At 35.6% G+C, this 27,355-nt stretch overlaps 1 protein-coding gene and 1 long non-coding RNA gene across 7 annotated transcripts in view; one reads left to right on the top strand and one right to left on the bottom strand.

Annotated features, from left to right (window-relative positions):
* Window positions 1–22,935, bottom strand: part of LOC311602595 — a 27,023-nt gene extending 4,088 nt beyond the window's left edge. The window contains exons 1-6 of one of the 2 annotated variants that reach the window (XR_014780796.1): window positions 22,825–22,935; window positions 18,897–19,089; window positions 14,759–14,957; window positions 8,826–8,907; window positions 5,706–5,784; window positions 4,191–4,340 (exon numbers count right to left, since the gene is read on the bottom strand). This is a non-coding gene — a long non-coding RNA (uncharacterized lncRNA). The remainder of the gene's footprint in view (window positions 1–4,190; window positions 4,341–5,705; window positions 5,785–8,825; window positions 8,908–14,758; window positions 14,958–18,896; window positions 19,090–22,824) is intronic. The other variant, XR_014780797.1, reaches the window with a different exon arrangement.
* SLITRK2 (SLIT and NTRK like family member 2) overlaps window positions 1–27,355 on the top strand; it is a 79,878-nt gene extending 52,523 nt beyond the window's left edge. For 2 of the 5 annotated variants that reach the window (XR_014780793.1, XR_014780794.1), the window contains 2 exons: window positions 10,306–10,475; window positions 18,406–18,903. The gene's annotated coding sequence lies outside the window, so the exon portion shown is untranslated. Of the gene's footprint in view, window positions 1–10,305; window positions 10,476–18,405; window positions 18,904–20,772 lie in introns of those variants that run through there. The other 3 variants (XR_014780791.1, XR_014780792.1, XR_014780790.1) reach the window with 3 other exon arrangements.

Here is a 27,355-nt window from a genome sequence, read left to right as displayed (position 1 = left end):
ATGTTTAGAGAACTGATTTTCAGTATGAGAATTGTTAAAACACAAGCATAGTTACCTATGCAGATATAGTTGTACAGTTAATTATATGATAAATAAATGATAGACAATAACATAAAATCCCAATATTTACAATTGAGATTTTTTTCATAAATTAAATCATAGCTTTCAATTGTTAGTACTCACCAGAAGATGTAGTATGCTCAAAAGATCTGATCTTATCTTTGCAAACTATTTGTCTTCTGGGAGCAGGTCATGAACATTTATGTGTATATGTGTGCATGTATGCATATACTTAGTCTTATTTCAATTATTAGTTCCTTAAATGCATTTACAGATTAAAGTATAAACTGTAAATATTTTTAAGCCCATCTTTAATTTTATTAATTTATTTATATTACATCTCAATTGCTATCCCCTCCCTTGTATCCTCCCCCATTTCCCCCTTACTCCCCTCCCCTAAAGAAACTGTGGTACATTTACACTATGGAATACTACTCAGCTATTAAAACCAAGGAATTCCCAAAATTTGTGGACAAATGGATTGAGCTGGAAATGATCATAATGAGTGAGTTAACCCAGAAGCAGAAAGAGTCAAATGGTATATACTCACTTATATCTGCATACTAGCTCAAGGGGCATGTCCCATTAAAGTCTTAACTAACCAGAAAACTGGGACAGAGGGGAGGACATTCTATTGGGACTCTAGATGAGAGAGGCAAGGGAGAATGGCAAAGTAGAAGGATCCATAAGGTCCTAGAAACCTACTAGAAGAACATTATGATAGGCAGATTTGGGCCCAGGGGTCCCGCTCAAACTTAAGGGACTAGCCAAGTACAATCCAGGTCATAAACTTCAAACCCCTACCCAGGTCTAGGCAATGGACAGGACATTCTCCACAGCTTGGGGTCTGACTTTCTCATGTACTCTGGTGCCTCATATTTGACCATGTCCCCTGAATGGGCAGGCCTGGTGGCACTCAGAGGAAGGATAGCAGGCTACCAAGAAGAGACTTGATACCCTATGAGCATATAAAGGGGGAGAAAGTCCCCCTCAGTCACAGTCATAGGGGAGGGGAGTAGGGGGAAAGTGGGAGGGAGGGAGGAATGGGAGGAAAGAAGGGAGGGGATAACCATTGAGATGTAATATGAATGAATTAATAAAATAAAATAAAACAAAAAAGGAAAATATAGTAATTCTTAATTCTTAGTTGGTAGAGCAATTTTTCTGGTTAATTTTTATACCAAATGAAACTAAGACATACTAACTAGTTACACAACCCCTGAGCAAGGAAAAGATCTCCCTAGAAAATGAGAAACAGAATAGAATTTTATGAAGGAGTAGGGTGCAGTGGGATGGTACTGAAATGGGAGGATCAAATGAGGGAAGGGGAAGAAAGAAGGTAATAAGGGACGGAATATGAGGAGAAACTGCTAAAAATAAGGGCCATTTGAGGGGTCAAATGAAAACCTAGTCTAATAAAAGTTTCTTAGAATATATGCAGAAATGAAGGACATCTAAATGTCTTCACCAATTAACAGAGGAGATAATGTGTCAACTAGGCATCTTTCACTACCAAATGAAGTATCCAGTGCCAGGGATGAGTTATATCTAATTGAGTTGTGGCCCAAAGAGGCCCCCATGGAAATATCCAAACAACCCAGGCTGTTACCAAGGCTATCATTGGTCTCCACAAATTGACGGTTAAGGCCCTATTGCTGAAAACAATAGCTACAAAACTCATTGAACACAGAGAAGTCAAGTGAGATAGTGCCTGCCTACAGCCTTCACCCCTACTGGTCAGTGTTCAGGATACTGGAAGATACACTTCATGCTACCAGAGAAGAAAAGCTAACAGTAAGATATAAACATTTTATCTGGAATGGTGATTTGCCTGTTAGATATGGTGGTACAATAGTGGAACAAAAGTGTGGGAGTAATCAACCATTATCTGATTGGATTTAATGCTCATTCTATGAGATGGGACTTATCCCATGTCTGATGCTGTTCAGATGGTCAGAAGAACTTGACACTAGATAAGCCATGGACCTAGGGGAAAACCAAAGGCTACTGTTTTGCTAAAGGAATGTAGCAATAAAGCTGCTCCCAATGACATTCTATTATATTCATAGATCAGTGTATTTCTCAGCCATCATCAGAGAAGCTTCCTCCTGCAGTAGTTAGAAACAAATACAGATAATTATAACTGGACGATGTACACAGAGAGTGAGCCCTTATGTATTTGGGTGGATGGGACGTCGAGATGATCTGGGAGGAGTTGTGGGAGGGGAAGCTATAATCAGCATATATTGTATGAATAAAAATCTATTTTTAACTAAAAAAATGAAAAAAAAAAAACAAAAAAATCTTACAGGTCTCTAGAAAAAGTGGCATTCCACCATTAAATAAAGCACCACTATTAAGGAAAAGGTTTCAGAAAGATGATTAAAGCCAAGTATCTGGGAGTGTGCTGTGAGACTGTGTTTCCTAGCAATGTCAGAAGCTACATTCCTAAATTTTCACCAACATGACTCCCTAAACATGAGCTGAACAAGGACAACAATATCCATGCCTGAACAGATGAAGTAAAGCCCATGAGGCATCCACTCTACACAAAGAACCTCAGACTATGAAGGAATTATGAGAGTGAAGAAACCGTTTTCTCCATGGAATTTAACTCCAATTAGAGATCCAATACCAAACAATCAGGCATAAAGTCATAATATGAGTAATATTATTCATATTGAGGTTATATTTTGGAATATCTGTATATACATACATATGCAAATATTTTAAGAAAGAGGAAATGAATTTGAAAGAGAGCAAGGAGGGGCATATGGAATAATTTGGAGGGAAAAAAGGGCAGAAAGAAATGATACCATTACATTATAATCTTAATAATAAAACAATGGAAAAATAGAGCATAAACTTTCATAAGCTCCATATAGTATATATCCATATAAGCAATGATGATCTCTAGAAAATCTATCTATGTAGACTTTATTATATTTATAAGGGTATACATTCAGTGGACCTTAACATGACACAAACATAGATGAGGTAAAGTAAATTAAACCATTTACTGGAGTTCAGCATCTACTAGCAATTCATTATTTTGCTTACATCCTTTTCATGTTAAGTTATTTATAATCCATTTCACATTATTTCTGTTGAGATTAACATTCATATGGTTCTGCTAGCCATTAAAAACAATCAAGCTACAAAATTGCAGCCTCATTGAGTTTCACGTAAAAGTTTTGTAAACACAGTGGGTGAACAAGTTTTCCTCTGGATACTAAAAAGGCTGCCCAATAAAGGTACTTTCTATTCTGAAAGCTCTTCCACAAGGAATCAGAAATTCCTGCCCAAGGTCAGATTTTGTTTGCCTGAAGTTAAAGAATGCTACCTAAAACAAAGAATAGCTTATGTATACTATGGATAAACCAGGCATATGATCAGACTTAAATAATAGATTACTCAAGACACACCTCTTATCTATCCATCCATCCATCCATCCATCCATCCATCCAAATATCTGTTACTTTTTTGAGTATGGAAAATCTAGATGATATTTTATATCCAAAAATACTTTTCCAGCATTCCAGCTGCTTATAAATGCTGTTTGCATCAAGGTAAAGATGTAGAAAGAAGTAGTTTTTCAGACATACCAGATAAAATGCCAAAACTAAAAACTTCAGTCTGAATTCAAATCTCATTTTTGCAAAAAGCTTTGCAAAGCAGCCATGCCCAATTATGTCCAGTTCTTTCCACACAGCTAATAATGAAAACAAATGATTCACAACTAATAGAACTGTGAGTAAATAGACAGTAATATTATTCTGTGAGCTATTTAAAATTTTTTTAAAAATCTGGTTCTTTGTTCTTATTTATTCTGCTAATCCTAAATATTTGTTTTTTTCCATGTAAGTGTCATGGTATGACAGTTGTAGACATTGTTCTGTTCCAGAGTAAATCTCATAATAATAATAATAATAATAATAATAATAATAATAATAATAATAATAATAATAATAATAATAATAATAATAATATTGTTTCTCAAGACATAGTTTCTCTGTATAATAGCCCTGGCTCTCCTGGAACTCTCTTTGTAGACCAGGATGGCCTCGAACTCAGAGATCCACCTGCCTCTGCCTCCTTAGTGCTGGGATGAAAGGCATGCACCACCACACCTGACTGAAGGTAGATAGATTTTTAAACTGAGATAAGCCCGGAGGAATGTTTACCCAAGTCAACTTAACACTGCCTTGTTTATGTAGAGAAACAATTTATGTGAAGAGAAGCCAAGGTGGAAGAAAAGAAAATGGTAGTTCGTAAGAAGTCTGAAAAAGGAGAAGAAGATAAACAGGAGATTAGTTACTACAGGTAATATGGAAGAGGGAGACAAAAGGGGCATCAATTATAATAAATGCAATTCAAATGTAATACTAGAGAAGGTAGCAATGTAATTTCTTGTAAAAATCATATTTCACTCACACTGTAGTTTTGGGCACATGTCATTCACTCTTCTGCCTATTGTATTTCATATTTAAAAATATGATTATTAATGTTTGCCTTGCAGATGTGCCTAGGCAAAACAGATACAATTAAGTAGTAGAAAAGCACAAACAGTTAAAATCTTGAGGGAGTAGAAAATGTTGTGTAATAATAAATAACAATTATTTAATACTTTCTGTGCATACAGATTTGTGCTAATAATAAATTACATGTATCTCACAATCACCAGCAATAGAGGTTTATAACCTCGGTATTGGGCGCTTTATTCATGGTCAAGTCTATGTGATCCTGGAACCTATGTTCATAACAGGTATTAGACAACATCATTTTCCAGTAGTACACACTGCTTCTTAATCCCACTTTTCCCCTTACATATCTTAATTATTGTCTGTCCCTATTACTCCTATATTTAACATTAAACAAGGGGTAATTATTGGGTTGGTACATATATTGTTTTCTCTCATACATTTAAGAGAGTTCTTTCCTTTTCATATAATTTGTAACTTATAATTGGACATCTGATTGTATACTATTTAAATATCTTTCAACACTCAGTATAACTGAAGGTACTACTAAGCAGAGATCATATAGTTTCACTCATCAATTTTGGTTCAGCAAACCAGTACAATGGCTGAAATATGATACAAGCTAGCTATTTAAGAATTATGAGACTGATGCCAGTGATTAATTGTTGTTTGACTACTGATGTCTAATATTACTGGGAAATAATGGAAGAGACTAGCCAAATTAAATGACTGAATGAAATGCATTACATAATAGCCTCCATATATTATATACTTGAAGTGTTACATCGTATGTTTCTAAGATGTAATGTGTACCAGTTAATTTGGTATTCACAAAATAATCACAGAATAGCTATTATTATTTCTACTTTCCCAAAGAAGAAACTGAGGTACTGGGATTAAATAACTATTTTAATTCACACAAAATATGCACTTGCCTCTAATTCTTAGTAAAAAGAAAAAAAATGTGAAAAGTAAAATGAATTGCCAAATTCTGTTCAGGGCTCATATATAGAACTCAAAAGTTAATCCTAAGGTTTCCCTCCCCCCTTTCCCACTCTTGTGTGTGTGTGCTTGTGTGTTGTGTTTGGCCCCACTGGTAGTTTCTGAGCACTTGAAGGCAAGATTATTGCTTAAGATATCACACATTTCAAACATACAACTTACAGATATCAAGCTGGAACTGATTAGGAAGCCTCCTCCCTAAGCATTAGCTCTCATAGCATCTGAAGATGTTATATATAACCTGAGAAGACAGAAAAGCATTAAAAGTCCAATCCAGATAAAAAGCCTATGAACTATAAGAATGATTAGCACAGCAGGGTATACCCAAGAATGCTGTAGTGTACCTTATATCTTGGGGGTAACCAACAGTTAAGTAATGAGACTTAAGGTGCACTTAATAGGAGATAATTCATACCTAGCATTACTGTAAACCTAGGCAGCTCTCTGTGTCTGGTAAGCTAAACGGTCTTACGAGAGAATGCATACACACAAACACACATAAAAACAAACATGCACACGTACACACGTGTGAAAGTAAATATTATGAATTTGAGCCAGAGTTGGGAAGAAAACATGGGAGCCATTAAGGGGAAGTGGGATGGTATCTTGTTAGTCAGATTGAATGTTTAGTTGGAATCATGAAATCAGAATCAGTCCTTTATTTCCGTCCACATAGAAAATTTACATAGGATTATTATTAAAAACAGAGAATAACATCTAACATTAGTAAATACTAAAGTTAGTATTTTTTGGGGGAATAGAACTTGGCTCCAGGTGTGACACAGGTATAAATTTTCTTGTCTAGTACATGCAGGGATGTTGGCTCTGTCCCTTCACAGCAAAAACAAGCCAAAGAATAAAAATAGCGAGAAAAATTTAAAAATGGCTTTAAGTTAAAATATATAACTAACCACCAAAGATCCTTTGAAAAATTAATATGAGCATTCATGATTCCTCAAGTATAAACATACGTACATAAAAGGGCTTTAAATGATGTTACTCTATGCTAGGGCTACAATGCCCCTAATAGTCACCAGAAGCTACCAAAATCCCACTGCCAGGAAAAGGTTGCTTCCTTTGAAGCTGTTGGTAAGTTGAGGTCTCACTGACCCCAAATATTATGAACTATTAGCACTGTTCTTTGTGAATCTCTAGAATTTGACAGTAAAATTCAAATTCTGAAAATATAATGTATTTGAGTCATACAACATGGGGAAACCAATCTTGTATTGACCTAGAAGTTTCATCCCTACTGGATAGCTATTTATGGTGCTAGAAGGTTCTATGAATGCTATCAAAAGAAAAGTAACCACCTATCTTACCCAGCTATGAATCCTGGGAGTACAAAAAGAACAGCCTGTCAGGATACACCCACTGGTGCAACAGTGACAATAATGCACAGGAGTAACTGTTATTAAGTTAAGAAAAACATTAAAGTACTATAGACAAAATCAAATAGCAGCAATAGAAATATTTTAAACACATGTAGACTACAGAGTTAAATATGTAAGTGTACCACTAAGTAAATGCTGTATTGTACTAACATCCTGTCTCTGAAATACACTCAGACTTGATAATCTTCATGGGAAAGTCTAACTGGCAAGTGCTTTGGTGTTAGTAGCTGTAGTCTATGATGAAAGCAGATGTTTGACTGACTCTTTCTTCCCAGGAATGCATTAGAGATGACATAGTCTTTCAGAAGTGTTTCACTTTAAAACTGATGCCAGGAATTTAACCCGTCATTGACCATTCACTGGAATAAAGCTGACTTAAGGGAGAGGCATACCCTTCTGGAAAAACTTCAGAACTACCTGACACACACTGAAAGTTGTAGGAGGTGCCTCTTTCCTGAAAGGGCAATGCAATTGACATTAGGCAACATCCACTACATAATCTAATGAAAAATTACACCAATTTCCTATGACAATGAAATACAAGTGTTATCATACATTATTTAAGGACATGCAATCAAAAAAAGATACTTTTATGATAAAGTTTGAACTTGTTTAAATGAGTTGCTCATGTGCTAGTTTTAAATTTTGGGGCCTTTTAAGGGGCCTTAAAAGGTCTGGGAAAATACTTAGCAGATGCTTGCTCTATAGTAGTACTTAGGGCCTAAGGTAGATTCATAGAACACAAAATGAAGGTAGAAGGTGGGAGCTGAGTCATATTTCTCTCTCTCTCTCTCTCTCTCTCTCTCTCTCTCTCTCTCTCTCTCTCTCTCTCTCTCTCTCTCTCAAACACACACACACACAAAACAAGTGAATAAATTTTAATGAACATTTAAAGAAAAACTTTTAAATTGTTATGGTCTGATAAAACAAGTTTGAGGGAACATTTCATTTTGTCCTTTCTATCCCAGGAAGACAAGAGTGTATCACTTATGCAGAATAGGCTGCTATCAGAAACATTTTTGTTCTTTATCAATTAATTAATATCATGTATTCTATTGTATTAACATGAATGGACTAAGACTTGCGTTTACTTAGTCAAGAATCAGTCATTTTCAAAAAACCTATTTTCCAAGCTACCAGAAATACAGTGAAATGGGCAGTTTCAATTACTTTGGAGTGAGTATAAATTGGTGCATTTTGGAAAATGATTTTGATACATATTTTAGATACATACACTAGCTTACGTAGCAAATCTAAATAAAACTTCAGGGTCATGCCCTGATGTGGCTAAAGTCTTTGGCTACAGATCAATGTATGTGAATAAGCCCGCCGCCATTCATAGTCATGATTTTAGAAGTTCTCCACAGTGAGTCTATCCCTCACTGACATTTGTTTGTTCCTTAACTTTTGTAGTCTTCACATTTGTGAAGTTTCCTTCTACCAGAGACTTTACCCTGCAGAATCTGTCTTCACAATTAATACACATTAAATGAATATGATTTTGGACCATGACTTCAGTGGGCTCTGAATTAGATATGCTCCATCTGGTCTGGTCCTCTAAATTTATTCTCACTTCTCTATCCTGCTTTGTGTGCCAGGATGCTGATTGATATGTAGGGCATGTACCCCTCCTCTTGTTTCCTGCTTCCTGTTTCAGTATAGCCTGTAAGGCAAGAATTCTGGAAGTGAGGGTTGAGTACAGTCAGGGTATTTATTTCCCTGAACTCTGCATATCCAGTTGTCATGGACAGCCTGTGGGCCTTTACAAAAGAGCCCTGTTGGCAACTGTGTCACAGGACTGAAGCATTCTCTACCTTTCCTTCAAACCTCTGACTGAGAAGTAGCCATGGCCTCTTGCTACAGCTAGCCCGATAGTGATTAACCATACCTTTATCTCATCTACATCTGTCCTTTTCTTAAAGTCCCCTTAATTTTCAAGGTGAGTGCATCATTTGTGATCTGCACAGATCCTGAAAGACAAAGATTCATTTATGGAACTGCATAAATGGTTTTAACGTTTATAAAATAACTTTGAAAAATAATGAAGAAATATTTGCCTAGTAATATTTAAAGTGTGTAGTGAAATTATAATACTATAATATAGACAGAGAATTGACATATAAATAAATGACTGAATCAAAATGGGAAGTACATAATATAGTTCAAAATACATAGAAATATGTTTTTTACATCAGTGAGGAAAGTATAATTTGTTTCAATGGTGCAGAAATCATACAAATCATGTAGAAAATTAATTTATACTCTTATCTTCCAACATATAAAATTAAATACATATGATTAAGGATCTAAGTATGAAAAGTAAAACAATAAATATTAGCTAAAATTTAGAATAACTTGTATAAATCTGGATAGAGGATAGTTGTCTAAGGGAAGAAGTTACACGCAATAAATTAAAAAATATAATACGTTATAAATTAAAATGTGTTAAATGGAAAGAAATGCAATATACCAAATGACATAACAGATGAGATAAAAATCACTCTACAACACACATTACAGACAGATTGCAATGAACACCATATGCAAATTTTAACCAACTTTTAAAATGAAAATGGTAACATGCGCAAATGATATAAAAGTTAATAGAGAACAACCAAGCCATAAACACATGAAATGCTGCTCAAACATAATGAGAATTAGAGAAAAGCACATTGAAATAGCAATACGGTACCTATTTTTCTTATGTAACCGGCAAGAATTATAGAAATCTTCTCACATTAAGTTTCTAGAGAGAATTATGGGGAAAGTAAATCCTTATTTATCCATAGACATAATTTTACAAAAAAATTTAAAAATTTAAGAAGATGTTAAGGTCTACATCTACAGTGAATCATTTTATATGAGTTTGGGTCCTTGTAAACTGTAACCAGAAATCTATCCCAAATGGCAGTAAATTCATTTCAAAAATTTATTGAAGGATATGGATTTATTGCAGAGTTCCAAGAAACCAATACAAAGAGAGTGACAAAGTCAAATGCAAAGGCTGTCTGATCTGTTCCATACAATGTCTGACTATGAGGATGTATAATACTTCAGCTTCAAGAGATAATGGGATTAATGTAAACAATTCAAAACATTCTAGTTGTTAGGTTTCAAAGAAAACTGGGACAAGTCTCACCTGTGACTCTTCCCTGTACTTCTCACCCAGCCTCCTACCCTAAACCTCTCCCTCCTAGGGGCTGGGCTTCTATTTGCCATCCATTGGTTGATCCCAATATAACTCAGTCATTTTAGATACAAGGTTTCTTGGTCCTTTTGGTGTTTGGGTTTCTAGTACTATTCTTTGTTATGTCTCTCTTCTCTTCCTTTCTCACTGTTTTCCATTTCTCTCTCCTCTCATGGCCCAGTTCAGCTTAGACCCTTCCAAATACCTCTGGCCACGTCTCGGTTTTATCTACAAAAAACCTTCTCAACTATACCTTGGAGTTGTCATGTCCTCATTTTTTTTTTCATTAACTAATGAAGATGAAAAGCCCTTGTATCTTAGCAAACGAAGAAAAAGAAAGGTAATGAAAAGGTAATCTTTTTCTATACAAATCTTTTAAAAATTGAATAGAAATTTATTCAAAGAATAAAATATTATAGTGTATGAAAAAATCTATTTTCAATAAAATAAAAATATATTTTATAAAAATTAGAAAAATGAAATAATCAGGAATGGAATTGTTAATAATTAGTCTGGATTCTTTAAAAGTTTTCTAATTTGTTCTAAATATAAAAGTCAGTGAAAGGAAATCAAAATATATACGAATGATCCTATGTGGCTCAATGCTGTGATAAAGTGATTTAGATTTAGTATAGTCTAAAATGAAATTTTAAAGTTTTGAAACAAAACAAAATAAAACAAAAAGACACCAGACATTCAGCTTCATTTCAACAATGACAAAAATCTGGACATTGGAAGAAAAGGAAAATTTCATTTTCCTCAATAAAGTCTCACTGGGTATACAAACCACACCTAAAAGCAGACTCTATGCCCAGCAGTAGATGGACAATTCAAAAGAGACTCAGTGGCATATTTGGCATTTTGTTTTTTGCCTCATGAAGCTTTGTCTGAGGATTTTGTTTTAGCCTTATAAGAGGCTAAATGTATTTTGCTTATACATTGTGGTTTCTTATTTTGTGCTTTTTATGGGATTTCTGTGTGTGTGTGTTTCTTGTGCTTTTTCTTTGCCTCTTTTGTTTGCTTTGTTCGATTCTGGATTTTTTTTAACCTCATCTATTCTTATGTTATTTTTAGTTGGCTGCTTGTTTTCTAAAGAGGGAGAAAGAAAGAATGTAGATTTCAATGGGTGGGGAGGACCTTGGAGGACTTGGGGAAAGCATAATCAGAATGTACTGTATTAAAAAACTATTTTCAATAAAATAGAGAATGCAAAAAATTTGGCAACTAAAGTTAGATAACTGAAGCACAACAAAGGGAGTTGGAAGTGAGATACTCTAAAGAAGGAAAAAAGTGCTCTAGAATCCTTGAATAATCAATCAATCAGTCAATCAATTAATCAAACAAAACCCAGTTCAATGAATTGGATATCTCTATTGATCTGTTAGTGAAAAAGTTCTCAGAGCCACCCTAAACAATGCAGACTTTTGCTGTTCCTCTTAGTTGCACAATATTACTAAATGATAAGACAATGTTGTTGAAGACATTGCACGTGGTATAAAGAAAATCAAGCTGGAACTAAATTGGATGACTCCTCTTGGCTGACGAGCTTGCATAATCTAGAAGAAACCATGCAGGCAGGATACCTAGAAAGAAAAAGCACCAATTACTTCCTCAGGTGTAAACCATAGGGAGTAAAAGACCATCCTGTTAGGCTTGGTGTGCTCAGTTGTGCAATGGAGTCAATACTATTATGAGGGTAGCCAACTGCTCTCTGAGTAGATTTTACACCTGCTAAACAGAAGGATATTCACACCTGTTACTATAAACCTGATCAAAGAAACTTGCTGGGGAAAGTCACAGGTCTTAGGAAGGGACTGAATACTGTGTTTCTTTTTTATAGCTAAATTTACATAATATCAAACTATCTTCTAATTATGTGTGTTTATACCCATAAACAAATGCTACATTCATTCTTAGTCAGAGAAGTCTCTCCTTGCAGAGAACAATGGTGACTGTAGGAACTCATGCCTGAACCAGGTACTGAGAATCTGTTCTCAGGACTACAGGCATTTATACCATCCTGTCTAAGGCTCAGAGAACAGTACAGAATAGGGTTTAGGAAAAAAAATGTAAGATCCAGAAGACAGAGACAAAGGCTGGAAAAATAGCATCTATTGAACAGGACACAGACATTGCATTAACTCTCTCTCAGCAGTTGTGGATACCTGCACTGGGTTAGCACAAAAATGGTCTAGTCAGATACAACAAAAGTTTAGATAGATTGTATATGGAAATATATACCCAGGCTTTTGTTACCATTTATACTTGGGCTAGGGGAAATTTTGAGGTGTTAAGTAGTGAATGTGGCTTATGACTTTGTTTTAATGTAGCAAGTTAGCAACAAATGAAAAGATGATAATGCTTAATTACATAGAAACTTCAAACTAAAATTATGAATCAATGGGCATAATGAAAAGCTTTAAATGGGTACGCATAAAATATGGTACAATTATTGATAGTCTCCCAACCAAAAAAAGCCCAGGGCCAGATGGTTTCAGTGCAGAATTCTACCAGACCTTCAAGAGGGCACTAATACCGATACTCTTCAAGCTACTCCAAAAGATAGAAATGGATGGAATATTACCAAACTCATTCTATGAGGCCATAGTCACATTGATACCTAAACCTCACAAAGACCCAACAAAGAAAGAGAATTTCAGACCAATTTCTCTTATGAACATTGATGCAAAAATACTAAATAAAATACTTGCAAAACAAATACAAAAACAGATCAAAGATATCATTCACCATGACCAGGTAGGTTTCATTCCAGGCATGCAGGGATGGTTTAATATACAGAAATCCATCAATGTAATCCACCATATAAACATACTGAAAATAAAAAACCACATGATCATCTCCTTAGATGAGGAGAAAGCATTTGATAAAATCCACACCCATTCATGTTTAAAGTTTTGGAGGGATCGGGGATACAAGGCACTTTCCTCAACATAATAAAGGCTATATACAGCAAGCCAATAGCCAAAATCAAAGTTAATGGTGAGATACTCAAGGAAATTCCTCTAAAATCGGGAACAAGGCAAGGCTGCCCACTCTGTCCCCCTCAGGCACAGTCATAGGTGAGGGGAGTAAGAGGAAAATGGGAGGGAGGGAGGAATGGAAGGAAAGAAGGGAGGGGATAACCATTGAGATGTAATATGAATAAATTAATAAAATAAAATTTAAAAAAAGAAAAAATTAGGTACAATTAATAATGATCAACTATAATTATTGATAGAACATCTACAAACATTAACTCAGAAGTGTAAAAATATATCTTATATCAAGAACACAATTATTTTCATTGAATAATCAGATACAACTTAATTATGTGGATAATTATTCACATTCTGTAAAAAAATTCGAAGTTAAAATTGATTAGTTTTCCTCAATTCATACTCCTTTCTTGTTACCATAAAACACTGATATTGGAACAGAGGATGTGACTCAGTGGTAGAGTACTTGTCTAGTTTAATCTCTTTTACTAAAGTCTTTAAAATATTTTAATACACTGGTATTTGCATGCAGAGATCACTGGACATGTAATAACACTTGCTGTACAAGCATAAAGATCTGAGATCAAATCTCCAGCACCCACATAAAGAGCTGAGCACGGCCACACATAAATTTGTAACTCTATAGAGCTGGTGAAGACCTAGACAGGAGGATTTCTCAGGCATACAGTCATCAACATCAGATTTGGTGATATATCTTATCTAAAGGGAATAAAGCAGAGTGACAAAGCAAAGCACCTAATACCCTTCTATGGCATCCATATTCGTGCATGAGTGCACATACTTACACACGCACGCACACACACACACACACACACTCATCACAATATCCCCACACATACATAAACACACAAATACTAATACAAACATTAACATAGATGTTAGATAATATCAAAATCATATAGAAGGATGAGCTTTTGTACTCCAAAGTAAGGTGGGAGAATAACTTATGATATATTTCATGAATAATTAGAACTTAAGTTTGCATAACAAAGAAATAAGAATATAGAAATGCTAATTGTAATCACTTAGTAAAATGTTATATTCATAAGCTGAAATACAATTATGTGTTAAAATGGTAAAAAATTCATTTAGAAGTAGAAGTGATCTTCAGTATTTAATAAAAAACTCAATTGACGAGTGAAGTAATCAAGAAGCAGAAAAACAAAACAAAACAACCTGCATTTTCTTGCTCATCTGTGATGCCTAGCTTCAAATTCTCGCATGTCAGCATACAACATGAAATAAGCAGAGAACCAAGGAAAGTATACATGAACCATAAGGGCGTGTGTGTGTGTGTATGTACACATGTGTGTGATTATGGGACTAGAAGAATATAAAGTAGAAAATGAACTATCAGGGAGGGAACTCTAACAGATGAGGAAGGAGGGAGATCAACATGATGGATGGAGAAGGAAGGACTAGTGACAAATAACATTAAGGCTGTTTGATAAAGTCTGAAGGAATTCTATTATTTCATATTCAGAAGAAAATATACATAAACGTATTAAATATACATATATATTCTCTAAAAAGAAATTATGCCTCATGGGCTGACAATGCTTCCTACAGGAATAACAGACTAATAAAAATTCCAATACCAGTCATAAGAAACCTTACCTCAAATGGCAGGTTAGGGAAGTCCAAGTGGCTTTCAAAATAATATAAGCTATCAGCATAGTCCTTGGTTGCTTCTCAGGGGTTTATTGTGTGATTCGATTGCTGAAGACACGACATATGGGGCATTTCAAGCTGGTATAACCTGACATCCTCTTTTCTGTGGTCTAGCATTCATGGCTCCAGAAAGTTTCTTTGTAAGCTGTTAAAGGAAAGAAGTAAATAAACAGACCTACCCAGCTGCAACAGGACGACAGAATGAACTATAACAATTCATAGCCTGACAAAGTATGCACAGGAAAAGACTTTCTGATTAAATGGGGCCTCTGGAAACATAAGAGTTTCTCCATGGTAAATATCATCACTTAGACAAACCTACACCATAAAGAATGGAAAAGGATTTTTACAAACCACATATCCAATAAAGGGCTAATATTCAAAGAATAAAGAATTAAAAAAACTGTATATAAACAAAACAACCAAATTTAAAACATGAGTTATAGATCTAAACAAAATTTCCGAAAGAAACACAAATAGCTGAGAAACATAGAAATGTTAAGCATTCCTAGTAATCAGGGAAATACAAATCAAATCTACTTAGAGATTCATCTTATACAATTCAGAATGGCTTAGATCAGTAACACAAATGACAGCTTATTCTAAAAAAGATATGGAGTAGGGGCAACATTCATTCATTAGTGGTGGGAGTGCAAACTTGTACAGTCACTATGAAAATCAGTGTGATAGTTCATCAGGAAGATGGTAATCAATCTACCTCAAGATCCAGCTACATCACTCTTGGGTATATATCCAAGGGACCCTTCATCCTACCAGAGACACTTGCTAAACCATGTGCATTGCTGCTTTATTAATAATAGCTAGAAAGTTAGATCTCCTTCTCCACTCAACAGTGGAGAATGTCCATCGGCTAGTCCGGGTAGGGGTTCAAGGTTTTTACTGCCTATTTTTTCCTTGGCTGTCGCCACAGTTTGCAGAGGACCCCAGGGCCCAGACTCGCCTATAGTTTTCCAGGACCCACTGGATCCTTCCATTTCCTCTTTCTCCCAGGCTTCTCACACCTAAAGTTTCAATAGGATGTCCTCCCCTCTTACCCACTATTCTGGTAGGTACAGTTTTTCATGGGGACGTACACCTTGGACTAGTGTCTCGATATAAGTGAGTATATACCATTTAGCTCTTTTTGCTTCTGTGTGAACTCACTCATTATGACAATTTCTAGTTCAATCCATTTGTCCACAAATTTTGGAAATTCCTTGTTTTTAATAGCTGAGTAGTATTCCATAGTGTAAATGTACCACAGTTTCTTTATCCATTCTTCTATTGAGGGACACGTAGGTTGTTTCCAAGTTCTGGCTATTATGAATAAGGCAGCTATGAACATGGTTGAGCTTATGTCCCTGTTGTGTGGTAGTACATCCTCTGGGTATATTCCAAGGAGTGGAATAGCTGGGTCTTGAGGAAGCCCTATTCCCATTTTTCCGAGAAAGCACCAGATAGCTTTCCAAAGTGGTTGTACTAGTTTGCATTCCCACCAGCAATGCAGGAGTGTTCCTCTTTCTCCACACCCTCGCCAGCATGAGGCGTCAGTTGAGTTATTGATCTTAGCCATTCTGATGGGTTTAAGATGGAATCTCAGTGTCGTTTTGATTTGCATTTCTCTGATGACTAAGGAGGTCGAGCATTTCTTTAAGTGTTTCTCAGCCATTTGATATTCCTCTGTTGAGAATTCTCTGTTTAGCTCTGCGCCCCATTTCTCAATTGGGTTATTTGGTTTGGTGGTGTTTAATTTCTTAAGTTCTTTATATATTTTGGATATTAGACCTTTGTCAGATGAAGAGTCGGTGATGATCTTTTCCCAGTCTGTAGGCTTTCACACAAACTCTGGTGCCCCATATTTGAACATGTCCCTTGGACGGAGATGCCTGGTGGCACTCAGAGGAAAGATAATAGGTCACCAAGGAGAGACTTGATACCGTATGAGCATATTCAGGGGGAGGAGGTCCCCCTCAGACACAGACTTAGGGGAGGGGAGGGGAGTAGTAGGGGGGAATGGGAGGAAGGGAGGAATGGGAGGATACATGGGATGGGCTAACAACTGAGATGTAATATGTATAAATTAATAAAAATGTATTAAAAAAATAATAGCTAGAAATTGGAAACAACTTAGATGCTCATCACCAGAAGGAGAAAATCTGGTACATTTGCAATGGGAATTATTATTCTGCTTTCTAATGAAATCAGAAAATTTGCAGATAAATGGATGTAACCAGAAAAAATTCATCTTGAGTGACACAACCTAATCCCATAAAAACACACACAATAGTTTTCACTTTTATGTGAATATAAAATATTAAGTCAGTGATAACTAAGCTACAGAGGTTAGAGTAAGGAACTAGGTATACAGTAAGGAATTAGGGGGTGATAGAGTTCCTTCTAGAAAAGCAAATAGATAGCTATGAATGGATGTGGTGGGCAACTGGAACATGAGGATCAAGTGGAGAATGGGATGAAGAAAAGAAGTCAAGGGAGGAAATATGGGGAGAAATAAGTAAAATTAAGAGGCATCTAAGGTAGCTTTCCAAAATACATACATATGATCAAGGTGATCTAATAAAGTTGACAGATGACAAGAGAAAGAGAGACAGAGTTCCAATTTGATATCTCCTGCTACTAAATGAAGGTTCCTGTACTGGGAATGGATTATAGCTGAGTTAATGACTACAGGAACTGCCAATCGAGGCTGTTGCCAAGGCTATAGTTGCCCTCTAGAAACTTGCAGAAGACAATACCCACACAACTCTTTAAAAATGGAGGTGTCTAGCTGGTGCCTACATAGAGCCTTCTCCTCTATGGGCTAGTGTTCTTGGTACAAAAAGTTATTCTGTATGATACCAGTAGATACACATAAACACCAGCCCAGATGCAAAATCTTTTTTTAAATATGTATTTTATTTATTTATTCATATTGCATCTCAATTGTTATCCCAACCCTTGTATCTTCCCATTCCTCCCTCCCTCCCGCTTTCCCCCTACTGCCCTCCCCTAAGACTGTGACTGAGGGGGACCTCCTCCTCCTGTATATGCTCATAGGGTATCAAGTTTCTTCTTGGTGACCTATTATCCTTCCTCTGAGTGCCATCAGGCCTCCCCATCCAGGGGACGTGGTCAAATATGGGGCACCAGAGTTCGTGTTAAAGTCAGTCCCCACTCTCCACTCAACTGTGAAGAATGTCCTGTCCATTGGCTAGATCTGGGTAGGGGTTGTAAGTATTGTCCTTGGCTGGTGCCATTATTTGAGCAGGACCCCTGGGCCCAGATCCACCCACCATAATGTTCTACTTGTAGGTTTCTGGGACCCTACAGATGCAAAATCTTTAAGCTACAAAAGTGTCCTGTCTGCAAGACAGAGGTGCAATGGTGGCACAAAGCTTGTGAGAGTAACTAAACAATGAGTGACATTAGTATGGCTCACTCCATGAAATGGAATTCATATTTAATGCTGCTTGGATGACCAAGAATCTGAAACTAGATAGTCCTGGGACATAGGGGAAAACAATATAATACTGTGCTACTAAAGCAATGTAGCAATAAAATGACTCCTAAATTACTTTTGCTATACTTCTTTATAGGAGTGACTTCCTCAGCCATCATCAGAGAAGATTCCTCCTGCATCAGATGTGGAGAAACACAGAGACCTACAGCCAGACATTATGCAGAAAGTGAGAGACCACAGAACACTCAGTCCTAAACTAAACAGGATATATCCATCAAATTCTTCTCAAGGTTCAGAGAGCATTGTGGAAGAAAGGTTGAAAGAGTATGAAGAGTCAGTAAGCTACATACAGCAAGAACTACAAAACAATAAGAAATTATATAAATGTTACATTCATAGTGTTTTGGCTATTTGTATTTGGCAACCTTGAAGAAAACATCTTTCCTATCTTGGTGAGTCTAAAATTCTGAATGTAACTCAGTATCTATCAATCTAATCTCTGTCAACTTAAAACATGTATCTAGACCTAAAAACATCTTAACCCCTAAACAACTAAGTTTAATTGTAAAACTAAACTTTCTGGTCTTCAACCCCATCAGAGACTTGAGAAGGAATAAAATTAATTACCTGAGTATACAGGGAGTGCAGGTTGGCAGCTTCCCAAGTGAGAATTCTGTGGTCAAAATGAGGACATTTCGCCCAGTAGGTGCTTTGCTGTATTTGAAGCCATCTCCATAAGGAACTTCTTTGATGCTGATCATCTTCCCTGAGGTACGCTGGGTGTTGCCAGGAGTTAACGTGTCTCATTTTCAAAGGATCCCTAATATAAAAACATTTTTAATTGCCATATTCTGTAGGTCTCTGAGGTTTTTGAAGACCTTATCTAACTATTTTACCTCAAACTCTGCCAAGACAGGGTAAGCAAGTCCTCAATAGTTCCTGTTTCGCCGATATGTTTGCCAGATATAATTGGCCAGAAGGCTGAAGATGATGTTCCAAAATTATAGTGAGTTTTGGGTAAGTGTTCAGGCAGCAAACTGTCTCTGTCATTTTTTCATTTGGTTATCTTGCTGCTATATTGCACTTCCTGTTTACTCAGGTAATTAATTTTATTCCTTCTCAAGTCTCTGATGTGGTTGAAGATGCAATAGTTTGGTTTTAAAATTCAGCTTAGTTGTTTAGAGGTTAAACTGTTTTTAGGTCTAGATAGAGGTTTTCAGGTTGATAGAGATGAGATATAAATAATGATTTACCTTCAGAATTTGTTTTGTAATCTTTCTTGCTATATGTAGTTTATTGTATATATGTACAACAATATAAATGCATATGTAAAAGTAAATTTAGAAAATTAAAAGCAGTGACTCAAAATCACAGATATAAATTGAACATTCAAATGATATTTTCTAAATTTGGCCTCTATGACTAAAGATGAAATCTAACTTTATACTAATATTCTGTGTTGTAAATGGCTTGAATTTTGGAGCACCAACCCCGCAAAACAGCAAAATCCATTCTGCTAGAGCAATTTCCACTATCTTGTCTTAATGTTAAATGAAACAAGACCAGATATTCATAATTTAAAAATGAAATAATGGTAGAGAAATATGGGTGATTTTTTGGTGATTTTAACTGTTGACATAAAATTTCCAGGACAATGGTAGCTTGATCCCCCTAAAGGAGTGTAAAACATATGCATTTTTAGGCTAATAGATTCTATGATAATAGATAACATGAAAAATAAGTGTTTTTGGATAAACTGTTATTTATGTACTAAACATCCAAGTACAGACTAATTTATTTAACTTATCTATTTATTCTTAAGAAAGAACTCAAGGTATGTATTACAGGGTACGATTTCTGCAGATCAAATAAGTCAATGTATTATAACTGAGGGTGTTGCCTACTATGCATGCTAAAAATCCTGGGTTTGATCTCTAGAACCACCAGGAAAACAGCAGCACAGAAGTTATAGAAAATGAGCCAAGATATGTGAAAAACTGTACAATAATGAAATTTCACAGAGAGAAAATATATATGATATTATAAAAATATATTTAGTATGAATTTGAAAGCTGAGAGTATGATGGATTTCTTTTGAAAATTTACTTAAAGACTTCCTACCTTTTTGGAAATTTTTATTATCGCTAAATTAATCATACAAACTTCTTTTAAGTTTCAGCTTCTTACACTGGAACAGTACAGCATGCATATTGCAGGGAAGAGTAATATGCACCCTTTATCTCTGTTTCTACCTCTTGTTTTAAATAAGTATTATGTCGGGTAAAAAATTAAAAAATTTAAAAATTAAACAATTCACGGATTTCAGACTTTATCCTATCAATTAATGAATACATTCTCTAGTTTCTTTTTTTATAAAGTAGAAAAAAGTGTTTAGTATTAATGATAATTACAAATTATGTTTTACTGTATGTATATCTGAATGTTATCCACATAAAGGAAGCCTAGAAAATATCTCATGGTATTCACTTTTCCTGAATTTCAGACTTGACCTAAGAGCCAAATAAACGAGCTAAAGGAGAAAAAGACTGGTGATCGAAAAAAATGTCAGAAGACATAAAGCAGTTTTTATGACAGAATTATGTTTTATATGTAACAATTTGTGGTTTTGTCAACAGGTATATAAGAATGTCACTTAGCTTATCCTTATATAACTAATCAGTATTTAAATGCCTTAGGTTCTTGCTAAGGGTAATGGTTAATTTGATACATTGAGTTTTATAGGCTATGATGTCTAGGTATTTGGACAAATACCAATGTAAATGATGCTGGAAATGTAAATTTTAAATATAACTATCATTTACTTTGAGTATTGAAGATGATTTTCCATTCTGTAAGTGGGCCTGCTCCAGTCAATTAAAGACTTTAGAGATAAAAACTAATTTTCTGGTGAGGACACTGACTTAACAGATGTTAAAACAAAGCAGAACATATCTCATCCATGCATTGTGGGATATGAATAATTTTTAAAAAGATTGATTTATATTTATTTTGCATACAGTGCTCTGCTTGCATGTACACCTGCCCACCAGAAGAGGGCATCAGATCTCATTGTAGATGGCTATGAGCCACCATGTGGTTGCTGGGGATTGAACTCAGGACCTCTGGAAGAGAAGACAGTGCCCTTAACCTCTGAGCTCTCCAGCTCCCCAAATAATTTTTATTTCATTTATATACATGAGACATATGTATATATCTCATAAAATAAGAAGTGGATGGTAAATTACTCAAAATACACATTAATAGATAAATATTACCACATTCTAATAATACTGCAATTTAATTTGAAAAGGATGCTAGGCAAGGAATTAATTCACAATAGAAAAAAAATGTACTATTGCTTTGGTTTGTTTATGCTATTCTTTCTACTTTGCAACCTATATATACATTTATTTTACTCTTGAGTAAGAGTCCAAGAACCTGGAAACACTAATCCCAGACCACAACCTCCAATAACAAAGGAGGGACAATTACATTTACAAACCTACCTAATGAATAGTTTGCATTGCTGTAGGTTGCTATGCATGCGATCAGATGGAAAAACTAATCATCAAATCTACCCAGATGTGAAATCTTGTGAGCTACAATAATGACTGGCCTAGCAAGAAATGCTCACTGGTGCAATTATTTAAGGCGTACTCCACAAGGTTTAACTTGGTACCATTACTGGGCCACAAACCTATGGCTTGACAGATTATTATTTTGCTACATTAACATAGCATTAAGCCACTTCCTAATAATTTATTGTTATACACATAGATGAAAGCATTTTTAAGCATCATGAGAGAAGTTTTTGTTTGGAAAAGCAATACTCAATACAACGCAATACTGAAGCACCCTGACTACTGGTTGGGTCTTCCATTTATGGGTTCATGAAAAACAGTGGCTGCAAAGGAACATGGCTTGTATACTTCTTGGATTTGACTGACAGGTTTGAATTATGCAACCTTTTGTTTATAGCCCTGTCTTTTTCCATTATACGTATGATTAATTCTTTGTACACTCAACTGTGCATAGGCATAACCTAGTAGAAAAGCAGTTATTCATAAAATTTCACTCAGAAAATATAGTTTCCTTTGTTGTCTATGTTAGCTAGTCTATGTCAGATAGGTCCCCTTAACTCTGTACCACGGTATGTTCTCATATATGTTTCAGGAGAAACTATCTATGGCTCATTGCAATGAATGGGAGAAGAAAATCATTCTATTGCTTATAGTGGGGTATTGTACATTGTCCATACCAGTTAGGGGTTCTAGGTTGTTAACAGTTTACCAGGTATATTTTTCAATGTGCATAGTATCTCAGGCTGGCTGCCAAGTGTATTATTTAAAGTGGGGTGTTTGCATTTCCCAACTCAAATAGTTTCCAAGTTTGCTAAGCTATACTCTATGCTTCTGTCTCATCTTCCTGTCAACATTAATTTCCTTTGGGTGTTAATGGTAACTCTAGGATAATGCCTTTTGTTTTCTAAGGACATTTTCTTTGTTTTAGGTAATAGAATGGTGTAAATAACTCTATCAGTCAATAGTCAACTTACAGGTGATGTATTCTCTCTTTGGAAGGATGGTACAGGATCTATAAAACATACTGCCCATAGGTTGTAGCAATCCACACTCTTATCCAAAGCGCTTCACAAACTATGTGAAGTACATAAGTAAGACTATTCAGCCATTTACTCTTTTCTGTAGGAAAATAAAGAAAGGGGAAACTGAAGTTATGCTTGTATTCTCGAGTGCCTTCCTAAACATGCATCTGGATGTCTTGTCCCAGCTATGAGGCAACCAGTCTTCTCTCTTTTCAGGTTCCCACCATTCTCCTCTCTCCTCCCAGTTGCACCAGATTCATGGGCATGCAACATCTTTTCAAGTTATAATGAGTTTATTTTCACAATTCTCAGTGAACACCATTGAATTATTTAATGCATGGTAACTAGCATTTCACAATAATCTGACCTCTAGAAATGAATGTACAACATCTCTGGCTACGCGCTGGAACTACTGGCTAGTGATGTTACCAGAGGAGATGCTCGAGTCATCTATGGCCATTCTCCCGTCTCTAAGACTTTCTGACTCTAGAAGGACAACACAGTGAGATATCAGTTCAGATAAATGTGTCCAGAGACAACATGACTGATGCACATATAAAATCACTAAGATAGTGGTAGCACGCATGGAGCCTGCCCATGTTCAAGTCAGACAGGGTCCCTGGAGTGGGAGGGTGAAATGGACAGATCTCCCATCCCTAACCATGAAGCCATCTTCAGTTGATTTCCCCTAGTATAGAACAATTGTTTTCTCCAATAGAGTATCACTGGGGATATTAACTACACTTTAGGGCAGGCCCCATAGTCAGCAATAGATGGCAAACACAAAATAAATTTAAAGCTTTTGTTGCATATTTTTGTCTCATATTACTTTGGGACTTTTTTATTGGTCTTTTGAGTGTATATCATGGTTTCCAATTTTGTCTTTTTATAGTGTGTATGTTCTTTCTGTTTTTTAAAAATTCTGGTTTGTTTCCTACTTAGTTTCCTTGTTTGTTTTCCAAAAAGATAAAGAAAGGGGGGTGCAGTAGGGTGGGTGGGAAAGATCTAGATGGAGCTAAAGGAGGGGAAACTCTGATTAGAATATATTGTATAAAATTATTTTTGGGAAAATTTGCAAAGAAAATAATATCTAAGCAAGTGAAGGACTTGTTTGAAAAAAATTCAAAACTCTGAAGAAAGAGAATGAAGATGATATGAGAAAATGGAACGATTTTCCTTGCTCATGGATCAGGAGAATTAACATAGTAAAAATGGCCATCCTACCAAAAGCAATCTACAGATTCAATGTAATCCCTATCAAAATACGTACACAATTTTTTAAAGACATTGAAAGGTCAATTCTGAACTTCATATGGAAAAACAAAAAACTCAGAACAGCTAAAACAATCTTGTACAATAAAAGATCATCCGGAAGAATCTCCATACCTGATCTCAAACTGTACTATAAAGCAATAGTAATTAAAACAGCATGGTACTGGCACAGCAACAGGCTGGTTGATCAGTGGAATTGAATCCAAGGCACAGATATGAATCCACACACATATGGTGACTTGATTTTTGACAAAGAAGCCAAATCCATTCAATGGAAAAAGGATAGCATCTTCAACAAATGGTGCTGGTCTAACTGGAGGTCGATGTGTAAAAAAACGCAACTGGACTCATATTTGTCACCTTGCACAAAACTCAAATCTAAGTGGATTAAAGACTCAACATAAAACCAGAGACACTTAGTCAGATAGAAGAAAAAGTGGGGAAGAGCCTGGAACATATTGGCACAGGAGACAACTTCCTGAACAGAACAACAACAGCCCAGGCCTGAAGGTCAACAATTAATAAATGGGACCTCATGAGGCTGAGAGGCTTCTGTAAGGTAGGAGACACTGTCAAGAGAACAAAGCGACAGCCCACAGACTGGGAAAAGATCTTCACTAACCTTACATCTGACAAAGGTCTAATATCCAAAATATATGAATAACTCAAGAAATTAAACACCACCAAACCAAATAACCCAATTTAGAAATGGGGCTTGTAACTAAACAATTCTCAACAGAGGAATATCAAAATGGCTGAGAAGCACTTAAAGAAATGCTCAACCTCCTTAGTCATTAGGGAAATGCAAATCAAAACAAGTCTGAGATTCCATCTTACACCCATCAGAATGGCTAAGGTAAAAAATTCAAGCAACACCACATGCCCAAGGGGCATGTCCCATGAAAGCCTTCACTTACCAGGAAACTGGGACAGAGGGGAGGACATCCTATTGGGACTCTAGATGAGAGAAGCATGGGAGAATAGCAAAGTAGAAGGATCCAGAGCGTCCTAGAAACCTACAAGTAGAACATTATGATATGTAGATTTGGGCCCAGGGGTCCCGCTCAAACCAAGGCACTAGCCAAGGACAATATAGGCGGTAAACTTCAAACCCCTACCCAGATCTAGCCAATGGTCAGAACATGCTCCACAGTTGAGTGGAGAGTAGGATATGACTTTCTCACGTACTCTGGTGGCCCATATTTGACCATGTCCCCTGGAGGGGGAGACCTGGTGGCACTCAGAGGAAGGACAGCAGGTCACCAAGAAGAGACTTGGTACCCTATGAGCATATACAGGGGGAGGAAATCCCCCTCCATCACAGTCATAGGGGAGGGGAATAAGGGGAAAATTGGAGGGAGGGAAGAATGGGAGAATACAAGGGATGGGATAACCATTGAGATGTAACAAGAATAAATTAATAAAAAAGAAAATAATATTTTCATAGTTAATGAGATAATAAAACATCTTTCTTCTATTACATTCATTTGTATTTTTGTTTATAGATGTCGAAGTATATGCACATGTAAGCAGTAACTGCTGAATACAAAAGTATCTTAATTATTGTTCTAATATAAGAAAAAAATTTGAGTATTGGCATATATAATAACCTGAATATATTTGGAGGTTATTATGCTAATTAAAATTAAAGCCACTTAGCCTTTTTAATTCTGAAAATACAGATTCATAGTTTGTAAGAGTTAGGGATAGTCTTGTAGAACTGATGGATATTTCTATGCATTTATAACATGAAAAGATTATTTTCTTAATGAAGCACTTCCATAACTATTTTACAGAGTTAATTATTTCAGTTTCAAGACGAAGTTTCGCTATGTAGAAAAAGCAGGTTCTGAACTTGTCATTTAATCCAACTGGACTTGTAGCAAGAATCTTCTTGATTTGGTATCCTGAGTCTATTATTACAGGTCTACACCACCATGTTCAGTTGTATACATTTTGCCCAACAATAATTTCCATCATGTTCTGTGTAAGATATAACCAATGGGAGAAACTGCATGAAGCATATTCAGTACTATAATTTCAAATTCATGTTAAACTATATTTTATAGTTGTGAAATCTAAATTTGTAATTTTTATACTCTATCATATTTTATAATGTAGTATTGTGTAGGAAAATCTAGTTTTATATATTATGGGCCTCTATTTTGTAAAAGAAATTTTCATCTAGCCTAGCAATTAAAAAACAAGTATTGCAAATTAATACTAAACATGTCCAATATTTATAAATTTTGTGTTTCTGAGTATGACTGCAAATATAGAATGTCACAACCATATGTCTGAATAGTCAAATACTGTACAAGAGTTATTGCTTTTTTAAGTTATTCTATACTTTTAAATCAATAAATATGAATTCTGTTAAAAACAAAACACCAAACTTAGCCATGCTAAAATTAAAAAAAATGAGACCTATATAGCAATTTCAGGAGTTAAGAGCATTACATCTCTTGCACAGTACCCAGCTTTGGTTTTCAGCATTCACATGTTGACTCACAAATATCTGTAGTTCTAGCTCCAGGGGAACCAATCAATACCCACTTTTGACTTTTTTAGGCACCCGGGACCCAAACAGTGTATGTGTGCTCAGGCAAATAGTCACACAAAAATTTAAAACATCTATGAAAAATTTTCCATTTATTTGCTTTGAGCTAAAGCATCTTCTTTAACCAAACTTTATTTAGGCCTTCCTCAATCTTCTTAATTAAGCCCAGAACTCTAGAAGCCTGTGTTTTCATGAGTAACTAGTACTATTAAGAAATCTGCTGTCACAAAAATCTTAAATAAAAACATTTTAATGATGGCTGGTGGTTACACTGAATAAATTTCACATCACTGGCTATCTGTACTTCATCTTCTGAAAAATTTCCCTCTTATTCATTGATAAAGCTGTTTCATTTCTTAGTATTTTTAATTCAAATTAAGTAGCACCAATATGAGTATCACATTCTACATAAAGACATTAACATACAGATGGTATACAAGTTAGCCTTATCATCCATCCGGATGTAATCATACTTTGATATACAGTTTGAACTGTGAATATTGATACTATTTATTTGTAAGTCTTCTGGAGACCCAGATACACTGTATATGACATTGTATTTGAGCCTCTAAATTTACTGACCTGCTTGGTTTCCCTTTCCTTTGATTCCTGCAAAAAACTTACAGTATCAAATAAACAAGAGTACGATTA

This window comes from Acomys minous, assembly GCF_964271855.1.
Source record: "Acomys minous genome assembly, chromosome: 7".
NCBI classification, from domain to species: Eukaryota; Metazoa; Chordata; class Mammalia; order Rodentia; family Muridae; genus Acomys; species Acomys minous.
The sequence above is the reverse complement of the archived record's forward strand: the minus strand, read 5'-3'. Positions and strand labels throughout refer to the sequence as shown.